The sequence below is a fragment of the Salvia splendens genome, chromosome 7 (assembly GCF_004379255.2).
Source record: "Salvia splendens isolate huo1 chromosome 7, SspV2, whole genome shotgun sequence".
Taxonomy (NCBI): Eukaryota; Viridiplantae; Streptophyta; class Magnoliopsida; order Lamiales; family Lamiaceae; genus Salvia; species Salvia splendens.
The window spans coordinates 21,139,298-21,150,241 of NC_056038.1; positions in this window are offsets into that span (position 1 = coordinate 21,139,298).

Below are 10,944 nucleotides of genomic sequence, written 5' to 3' on the forward strand. Positions count from 1 at the left end.
TCATTAAGTCCCTTAATCACGATCGCCCACTTTTACTAACCCTAAAGGGCGGTCGTGACAGTTTGGTATCAGAGCCTCAGTTCTTTCCGCTCTGGACCCAAGAGTCTTGTTGAGTCAAAGTTTATGTGTAATTTGATAAATTGATAAACATCAAAAGCTCAACACCACAACTCGTCTCTGCCCAACCACGAAGAAAGAGGTAAAAAAATATTTTGTGTGTTTTGCATTTGATTTACATAAGTTGAAATTTTCGATGGAAAAAAAGTTGATATGATATTTTTGAAACTTTGCTTGGAATATGAAATGATGAATATGCATGGATATGAAATCGTAATGTATGTCTATACAAAAAATGATGATGATGGATGTTGTTATGCGATGAACTTGTATATTATGTGATAAGGAAAAAATCGGCGAATATGTGGTAAACCTATATATGTTGGATGAATGAAGTTATATGATTGTGATTATTCAATTGCTTTATGAGACAATATCTATGTGGAAGAACTTGAGCATGCTGCTATATATAATTATAAATCGTGTATGAATGAAAATTTTGAGATAGTGTCAAACGTGGAAGCACGAAAAGCCTAACGCAAGGCAAGCGACGCGTGGGAATGATAAGTCGTATTCTAGGCCTAGGTTACGGGTCAGTATGATGTGCATAATTGAATTATATCTGCAAAATTAGTTGCTTAAGCGTGCAGGGTAAGCGTTCTAGCCAGTAGGCAGAGATTCAGACACTTCAAGTGAAAAGGGCGTCAGCACGATCACGTACTGACCAGTATACATGCAGAAATGGCTCGAGATGGAGAAGAAGGATAGCTGGGACTGATCCATCACAATTAAGGGCAAAGAAGTCATCTCACCGTAAGGTTTACACTAAAAATCAAGGGTAAGCCTCCCTATAAAAGGAAGCCACTTGGAGAGAAAAGAGAGACACAATTTTTCATCATCATCACTCTTAGGTAGATTCTCTCGGAGTTCAGTCCTTCAGCCCAGTCCAGAATCTCGTTCCTCACCACTGCCATGGTCACTTGAAGAATCTAGATGTTCCAAGAGTTCCGAATCGTCCGTTCCAACCAGCAAGACCGTAGTTTAGAGATTTCATCGCCCGGAGTGGAAAAACACTTTTATTCGCTTTCGTAGTTTAATTTACTTGCTTTCTTACGCTGGATCTTGGTTGCTTTTAGATATTTTCGGCTTTTGAAGTACTTGTTGAAGATCCGAATGTGTTTATGCTATGAAGTTGATTTCCGTTCGTTATTTGTGTTGATTCCTTTTCCTTCCTATTCCGCCTAGTTAGCTTAGATCTAGAGTTTCTGGTTGTTTCCAGCGTGAAATTATTGGTCCTTGTTTCCGTCACCATTCCTTAGTTAAACGTGGAACTGTTGATCGTGAGTGAATCACTGCATGTGAAGTCTAGTTTTGAGTTCGTTTTCGTTTTCCTGCTGACCAGTATGCGGAGTTGCAGTTTCTGAGTTTTAATTTCAGATTTCGTGTTCTTATTTGTGGATCTGTGTTCGAGAGTCGGTAAACTGTGTTTCCGTGATTGAATCTGGAATCATTTTTCTGATTTTAGTTTGTGTTGTTGAACAAGATGATGTCCTTGTCTGATGTTGGGGACCACTTTGCTTTTTAGATACTTTTTGCTTTTTGTCCTACACTTTTAGTTGTATCCTGCAGACCTGTCTGCCTTGTCACCACAACTACCACTACCTTCTGAATATTCTGTCTAGCCCAAAAATAGAAACCCGTACCTTCTAAATATTTTCTGTTACAAAAATGTCTCCCCATTTCCACGTACACGTCCGCACCTCTACATTTCTTTCCCCATTCTAGTCAGTAGGAAATTACCTTTAAGTTCCTGCCTAGGTAGAGACTCAACCCGAGCGTGGTAGCTAACCAAACCACACCCAGAATATCACCACAATTTCCAAGGCGCATCCATCTCTGTGGGATTCGACCCTTACCTTCACTATACTACCTAGTAGAAGAGGTTGAGGATTTATTGATACCAGGTTTTGGATTAGCCAAGATTTCCTTACTGATCAGTAGGACACTCCTGTGCTTGAACGACATCCTACAGCAGAACCTGCTCTTTCAAATGGCGCCGTTGCCGGGGATGGATGGCGTTTTTTAGTTGCTATTGTGTGTGATACTTTGGTGTATATATTGTGTATAATTTTCTTTTTTTTCTTTTCTTTTCAGTTTATGAGAAGCAGTTCGGCTCCTGACCAGTGGAGACCGAAAATACTCCAGCGAGGAACCATATACGTGACTACTCGTTCTGGCCTATCGACAACTCTGTCTGACCTAGACACGAGTAGCGATGAAGAGCAGTACACCATAGAAGGACCAACCCCCGTGGAGTTACCACTGTTGGAAGGCAATCCGGAAATGGCTGCCAACGTGGACGAAGATCCAGAAATCGGTACGCTGAATGCACACACCGAAGGAGAACCACCGCAAGCTATCGTGGTCACCCCTGGTCAGACTGCTTGTGATGTGAAGCCTCATGTCATAGCGATTCTACCTACATACAGCGGGAAGAGCTATGAAGGACCGTATGAGTTTCTTCACGAGTTTTGCAAAATTTGTAGGGCGCAGAGGAGACCAGCAGGAGCGACTGAGGATGATTATAGGCTGAAGGCTTTGCCATTTGTGCTCAAGGGGGAAGCTAACACCTGGTTCATGCGCCTGCCCCCCGACTCTATTGAGACTTGGGCCGACTTCAAGTCAGCATTCCTGGGCGAGTTTTTTCCGTCATCTAAGACAAGCGCGCTGAAGAGGGAAATAACGAATGTGAAGCAAGGATATGACGAACCCCTGAGCGACTATTGGGCAAGATACATGGGTCTTTTGGAATCGTGTCCCAACCATCGCATGGCGGACATTGAAGTACATCATACTTTCTACGAAGGTATGAACGCGGTAACCAAGGACCTGGCCAATTCATCGTCAGGAGGAAGCTTCACGCAATTACGGGTCAGTGAAGCAAAGAGAGTCCTAAGGAAGCTACTGAATGCAAAGAAGGAGTATGACCATTCAAGGGAAGGATACAACCGAGAGCGGGCTGCTGTTGCCTCGTCTACTGATCAGGAGAATAAGCTGGAGCAGAAAATGGATTAGAAAATGGATGAGCTGAAGAACTCACTTCTGAGTGCCATCGAGAAGAGCACTCCACCACCCCCCCAGCTGGGAATTACAAGGGTGCAGAACAGGGAAATCAAGGACCGAACTATGATCAGCCCAATGACTTCGGGAATATGGAGCAAGTTAATGCTGCGGGGTACTTCAATTCTAGTGGGCATTGGATTCAAGGTAGGCAACGGGATGCACCATGGAGGGAACATCCAAACTTCCGATGGGGTGACGGGAGCCAAAATCAGAACCAAGGTCAGAACCAGTATAACCCCCATCCGAACCAAAACCCTAACCGTGGACCAGCGAACCCAGACTACCACCCCAACTGGCCAGGAAGAAACCAACAATCCTAAAACCAAAACCCACAAAACCAGAACCCGAACCCTGTCTATGTGCCGCCCCACCAGAGAAACTTCCAAAATTTCCAAAATCAGCCGAACCCAGGACCCCAACACCATCAGAACCAAAATCAATTCCAAGGCCAGCACCAGAATCAATATCTTCAAGATCAGTACATCCCTCCTGCCCAGTATAACCAATACCCGCCTAATCAAGGCCAGCAAAACTCCCAGAACTATCAACACCAAGGGCCGAGTCATTTCCAAAATTCGAACAGGCCAAGGAGATCCGTTGAGGACATGATGGGTGAAATGCTAGCGTCACAACAGAGCATCAGAGGAGAATTGCAATCCCATAATGAGGTCGTGCAGGGGATGCAAAATACCCAGAAGGAACATAAGGCGAACATGGATATGATGAATAGGCAGTTAGCTCAACTGGCCAGTTCGGTAGGTGATTTGAAGGGAAATGCGGGGAAACTCCCATCTACAGTCCAGATGCCCGAAAAGGCAAATGTGAGTAAGGTTACGTTGAGGTCAGGAACTACTTATGACGCGCCTCAACCGAAACGACCTAGTGAAGGATCCCATGGAACGAAGATAGGAGGCAATACCATTTCAGCGGAAGAATTAGGGAGACCTATACCTCGGACGCACGATCCATTCTTCTTGGATGATACACCAAGTGTAAGAGATGAACCCGACACCCTGCTGACCAGGAAGGAACCTCCTCAAGAGGTAGATCCCAGAATGGAGGCCCAGACCCAGGAACTACCAAAGAAAGACTCCAAGAAGGTCGCTGAGGAACCAGCAGAGGAGAGAAAAGGGGAGAAACCATTCCCGTTCCGATTTGTTACAAAGAGGAAGAAAGAGAACCCGGTCGACTACTTGTCGATTTTTGGAAAGTTGGATGTCACCATACCATTCCTCCAAGCCGTGAAGCTACCCCCTCTCGGGAAATTCATAAAGGACTTCATAGCCGGGAGAGCCCAGAAGGATGGCAAGATTATGGTGGAAGGGATAGCGTCAGCAATAGTGCAAGAGAAGTTGCCACCCAAGAGAGCCGATCCAGGTATGTTCACTCTGCCTATAGCTATAGGAGATGTGAAGGTCAAACATGCAATGTGTGATTTGGGGGCATCCATAAATGTCATGCCATTGTCTATCTATAACCGATTGAAGGGAGTTAGATTGTCGAATACTAGGGTGTTGATCCAACTGGCTGATAGGTCGTGCATAAGTCCTGAGGGAGTTTTAGAAAATGTGTTAGTAAGAGTGCATGATTTTACCTATCCTGCTGATTTTTATGTGATCAAAATGAGTGAGCATGAAGCTAGGGAATCTAGTGGAGTGTTGTTAGGAAGACCATTTTTGAGAACGGCTAAGACAATAGTGGACATGGCCGAGGGGACAATTTGCATTGATTTTCATGGAGAGAAATTCACTTTTGATATCAATGAAGCCATGAAGAAACCGATTGATTCTGAAAATTTGTGTTATGTTGATGTGATTGACCCCCTTGTCCAAGATTTTATTGAGACCGAACTATTGCAGGAGAAACTCCAAGCGTTAAATGTTTATGAGCAGGCTGACGTCGAAGCTGCTGCATGGTGTGATCTGATCAGTAGCCAAGGGTTGACTGATGAAGAAATTGAAGTAGCAATCAAGGAATTCTGTCAGAAATCGGAGTTCATTGGAGCCGCAGGGGCTCAACCACCAGTCAGTATAGAAGAACCATCAGAGGGAGAATTAGAAAGAGAAGGAGAGATTGAGAAAAACCCTCTACCCGAAGACACACTTCCACCTCAAGTTGAGCTGAAGAAGTTGCCACCGAATTTGAAGTATGCCTTCCTTGGAGAGGAGAACTCATATCCAGTGATCATTAGTAGCGGCCTTACGAAGGAACAAGAGGCTAGGCTACTGACCGTGCTGAGCAAGAACAAGAAGGCACTTGGATGGAGTCTTACAGATTTAGTTGGAATTAGCCCCGACGTTTGCATGCACCACATTAGGTTGGAAGAAGGAGCGAAGGCACATCGAGATGCTCAAAGGAAGGTAAACCCTAACATGCGAGAAGAGATATTGAAGGAGATCTTGAAGTTGTTGTCGCTAGGGATTATCTATTCCGTACCGGACAGTGAGTGGGTCAGCCCTATCCACATGGTTCCAAAGAAATCAGGGATCCAAGTCGTGAAGAATGAGAAGGATGAGCTGATACCAACGAGGCTAGTCACGGGTTGGCGCATGTGCATAGATTACCGTAAGCTGAACAATGCGACCAGGAAGGACCATTTTCCCCTGCCGTTCATCGACCAAATGTTGGAGAGATTAGCTGGGAAGAAGTTTTTCTGCTTTCTAGATGGGTACAGCGGGTATTTCCAAATTTACGTAGATCCTGAGGACCAGGACAAGACCACTTTCACTTGCCCGTTTGGGACCTATGCATACCGTCGCATGCCTTTCGGCCTATGCAACGCTCTAGGTACATTTCAACGATGTATGATGAGCATATTTTCCGATTTGATTGAGGATTGCATAGAGATATTCATGGATGACTTCACGGTTTACGGAGACTCGTTCGACTCTTGCCTCCATCATTTGGATATAGTTTTGGAAAGGTGTCAAGCAAAGAGTTTGGTTTTGAACTTTGAGAAGTGCCATTTTATGGTCACCGAAGGGATAGTTTTAGGACACGTGGTCTCAGAAAGAGGTATCCAAGTGGATCGAGCCAAGGTAGATGTTATAGCCAAATTACCATTCCCTACTGATCAGAAAGGAATAAGGGGTTTTCTGGGGCACGCCGGATTTTATCGAAGATTTATTAAGGATTTTTCCAAAATCGCCCAACCCCTTACCAGGCTACTTCAAAATGACGTGGATTTCGTTTTTGATGAGCAATGCAAGGCTGCTTTCAATCTTCTCAAGGAAAAGCTGATATCCGCACCTATCATAAGGGCTCCTGACTTGAACCATCCTTTTGAAGTGATGTGCGACGCCAGCGATTATGCGGTAGGAGCTGTACTGGGCCAGAAAATCGATGGGAAACGGTACGTAATTTTTTATGCATCTAAGACTCTCAATCAAGCCCAGCGGAATTACGATACCACTGAAAAAGAGATGCTGACAGTGGTGTACTCTTTCGAGAAATTCAGGCCGTATTTGCTGGGATCCAAGGTCGTCGTGTATACCGACCATGCAGCGATTAAATATCTGATTGCCAAGAAGGAATCAAAACCACGCTTGATCCGATGAGTACTCTTGTTACAAGAATTTGACTGGGAGGTAGAAGATAAGAGAGGAGTCGAGAACAAGGTGGCAGACCATTTGAGCAGAATAATGCAAGATGGAAATGGTGAAGAAGTGCATGATAAATTTCCAGAGGAACATTTGTGTGAGGTGATTTTTGGGCAGACCAACTACTTAGTAACTGGAGAGCTTCCAGAAATACCGGAGTGTTACCAAAGCCCAAAGAATGAAGATCAAGAGTGAAGCAAAATACTACTTTTGGGACGACCCCTACCTGTGGAAAGTAGGGTCCGATCAAGTGATAAGGAGGTGCATTCCTGACTGGGAGCAGCGGGATGTTTTAACCCACTGCCATTCGTTAGCATGTGGAGGGCACTTCGGGTCCAAGAAGACGGCAAGGAAGATTCTGGATAGCTGCTTTTACTGGCCAACTCTCAACAAAGATGCGTACGAGTTCTGCCGGAGCTGTGAGCGTTGCCAACTGACCGGTGGAATATCTGCCCGGGATGAAATGCCGCAGGTGCCCATAATAGTTTGCGAGCTATTCGACATATGGGGGATGGACTTCATGGGTCCGTTTCCTTCATCCTATGGGAATCTGTATATCCTAGTTGCTGTAGACTACGTCTCCAAATGGGTAGAAGCCAAGGCCACAAGCACGTGTGAAGCCAAGGAGGTGGCCAAGTTCTTAAAGAGTCATATCTTCAGCCGATTCGGTGTGCCCAGGGCGATCATATCCGATCAAGGGACACATTTATGTAACCGTACAATTGAATCCTTGATGAAAAAGTACGGTGTACATCATAGGCTTTCCAGCCCTTACCACCCGCAAGCAAATGGTCAAGCGGAGATTTCTAACCGCGAGATAAAGAAAATTTTGGAAAAGACTGTGAACACTTCTAGGAAGGATTGGAGTGTAAGGCTAGAGGATGCTCTCTGGGCGTATCGAACGGCCTACAAAACCCCCATAGGCATGTCCCCTTACCGGATTGTTTTCGGAAAGATGTGCCACTTACCGGTTGGGATCGAGCATCGAGCATACTGGGCGGTACAGAAAGTAAATATGGATGCTACAGCCTGTGAAGAGGAAAGGAAGCTGCAATTGCAGGAGCTTGAGGAATTTAGATTGAAGTCATTTGACTCCGCCATGTGGTACAAAGAGCGAACTAAATTGTGGCACGATCGAAATCTGAGAACCAAGGAGCTTCATGTTGACCAGAAAGTACTACTCTTCCAGTCAAGATTGAAGCTTATGCCAGGGAAACTCAAGTCAAGATGGACTGGACCTTACACCATCACTGCACTCCGCTCCAACGGAGTGGTAGAAATTTCAGGGAGTTCTCCTGACTCTGAGCCTTTTCTAGTAAATGGACATAGGCTGAAGATTTTTAGGGAAAGCAGTGAAGTGGGCGTAGTGGATGAGATCCTACTACGTCCCCACACTCTGGTCTCTTAATGATCAGTAAGATAGGAATTTAGAATTCCACGTGGCTAGTTCCTTTTAAGAATAATCTTTGCATATACTGGCCAAGTAGAATTCTAAATTGCCTATTGTAAATATTGTAAATACGTAGTTAATCTTTGCACGTTAGATAATTCCTAAAAAATCCAAAAATATTTTCGGACCTTAATTTTAATTTGGAGTGCACATTGACTAAGGGATCACTTATCTGGTGCTATTTCAAAATTTTATTTAAGTGCCCATTTGAATTAGTTTCTTTTTTAGGTAAGTATAAGAGATATTATGGAGAGGACGAAAAGTTGAATTAAGGCTTGTGCAGCTTTTGCAGGGTGACAGCAGGAAAAATGGCCCGTGAGCAGAGGGAAAAGACGCGCGGACCAATCAGAGGCCAGAAACCTCAACCGCCCTTCCCGTCTGAAACGTCGCGACCGGCTACTCCTGATAACCGGTTACAACCACCTGGAACTGCATTCTCTCTCCCACATAACCATACCGGGTTACCTTTTCCCATCACAAATCCTCATTTTGCAAATACTCTCTCTCGAAAAAAAAATTTCACTTCCATCTCCGCCGACTCCCAACCCTAATTTCCACCACCAGATCGTAATTTTCAGTCATGGGAAAGAAGGCATTCGCCAAGAAAACCAAACCCAGCCGCCGAGGAACCCCTGAGGCACACCCACAGCCAAACCCACCAGCACCCGTCGCTCAGCCACCGCCCATGGTTTCCTTGGATGCCATGATGGCATTTCTTCGCCAACAGGACCCAACTAGGGACTGGACGACGGCTCTGACCAGTTTCGGCCAAACGGGGGGCGTCGGAACCACATCCAGCGAAGCTCCGCCTGCGCCGGTCAGTCATGCAGCAGTTTCAGTACCGGATTCGGCAGAACTCGATGCTATCGCCGCACATTACGACTCCGCCTCTGAGGAGCGTAAGAAAAAGTCAAGCCAAGGTATGACAACTCTGGAAGGGAGCGAAGGAACAGAGAAAACGCCCGAAGCGGAGCCGGTATTTCAAGAAGTGAGAAGGCCAGAGATAGATTTGAATGAATCAGCCAGAAAACAAGGCCTCATGACAGACGAAGAATTTGACTCGATTCTGAACAGGGTCAACCGGAGAGAAGAGGACACTGCATTAATGGCTGAGGGTCTGGACCTCGCATTGGGGGCAGTAGGAAACGGGGAGAAAGCCACATCAGGAACCATACCGGAGGGCCGACCTTCCCAGTTAGTAGGAGGGGAAGGAGGAGTCCCGAGTAAAGAAAAAGAACCAGTAGACCCCCAAGTGAAAGCCGGGGATGGTAGAATGCAAGTAGAAGAGGAAAGTACTGCGTCTACGAAAGTCAAGGACACAGGAGCAGAGATAGCAGAGCCAGAAGTAGAAGCACCCACCCCAGTGGCACCTCAGGTTGTAAAACCGATTCCGGTCAGACGAAAACTGGTGGTGAAAGCAGACCACAAGGCATACTCGCCTAAGCCGCAGAGGGTCCGGATTCGGCAGAACTCGATGCTATCGCCGCACATTACGACTCCGACTCTGAGGAGCGTAAGAAAAAGTCGAGCCAAGGTATGACAACTCCGGAAGGGGGCGAAGGAACAGAGAAAATGCCCGAAGCGGAGCCGGTATTTCAAGAAGTGAGAAGGCCAGAGATAGATTTGAATGAATCAGCCAGAAAACAAGGCCTCATGACAGACGAAGAATTTGACTCGATTCTGAACAGGGTCAACAGAAGAGAGAGAAGAGGACACTGCATTAATGGCTGAGGGTCTGGACCTCGCATTGGGGGCAGTAGGAAACGGGGAGAAAGCCACATCAGGAACCATACCGGAGGGCCGACCTTCCCAGTTAGTAGGAGGGGAAGGAGGAGTCCCGAGTAAAGAAAAAGAACCAGTAGACCCCCAAGTGAAAGCCGGGGATCGCAACGTTGTTGGGGTAAGGTTGGCCTCCAGCAATGCAAAAACCGAACACGGCGGAGGACCCCATAGAGATCGCAAGCGAGGAAGAGCGAGCCACTCCGAAAATGGCTGAAAGTGAACCTGTTCAAGCTACTGATCAGGAAGACACAGGGGTGTCTCTAGTACAGAACGAACTGGGCACGACAACGGAAGGAATGGCTGGGGGACCGAACCTCATATCGGAGTCAGGAAGGTCTGATGGATCTGAGAAGGACGAGGCCTTACTCCAAGCTGAGGAGGAAGCCAGGTACCAAATAGAAAGGAAAATGAAAGGAAAAGCCGTTGTGAAGAACAAGCCGAGTACCAAAAGACCGCGTACCGTGAACACAGGCATAGTGATCACTGAGGCTGCCCAGAGGACCCCATCAACCCGGCAAACACAGAGTGATAGTGAGTATGAGATCAGTGAAGAATCTGAATCCGATAGCGATACGACCATGGAAGATGAGGAATACAAGGAGCAGCAACTCCCTAACGATCATCGAGAACTATTGCATCCACCTGCAGAACCACTCCGATATAAGCGTTGGACGGTGGAGCTCACAGATGATGTGGTGGAGGGGATGAAATTTTTTGACTCCAAGGAGCTCCAGTCCGTCTATCGCACCAAGAACGCAAAAGGCAAGAAGGTTAAGTGTGGAAAGGTAATTCATCTCCCTTCTTTAGATGAATTAAAGGTTCGGGAATCGTTTCTCGCCCTTTTGCATGAGTTAGGTTTTGAATGGCTGTTAAGAAATGAGAATTTGGATGTCCCAGTCGATTTGGCCAAAGAATTTTTCACGACCTTTCGAT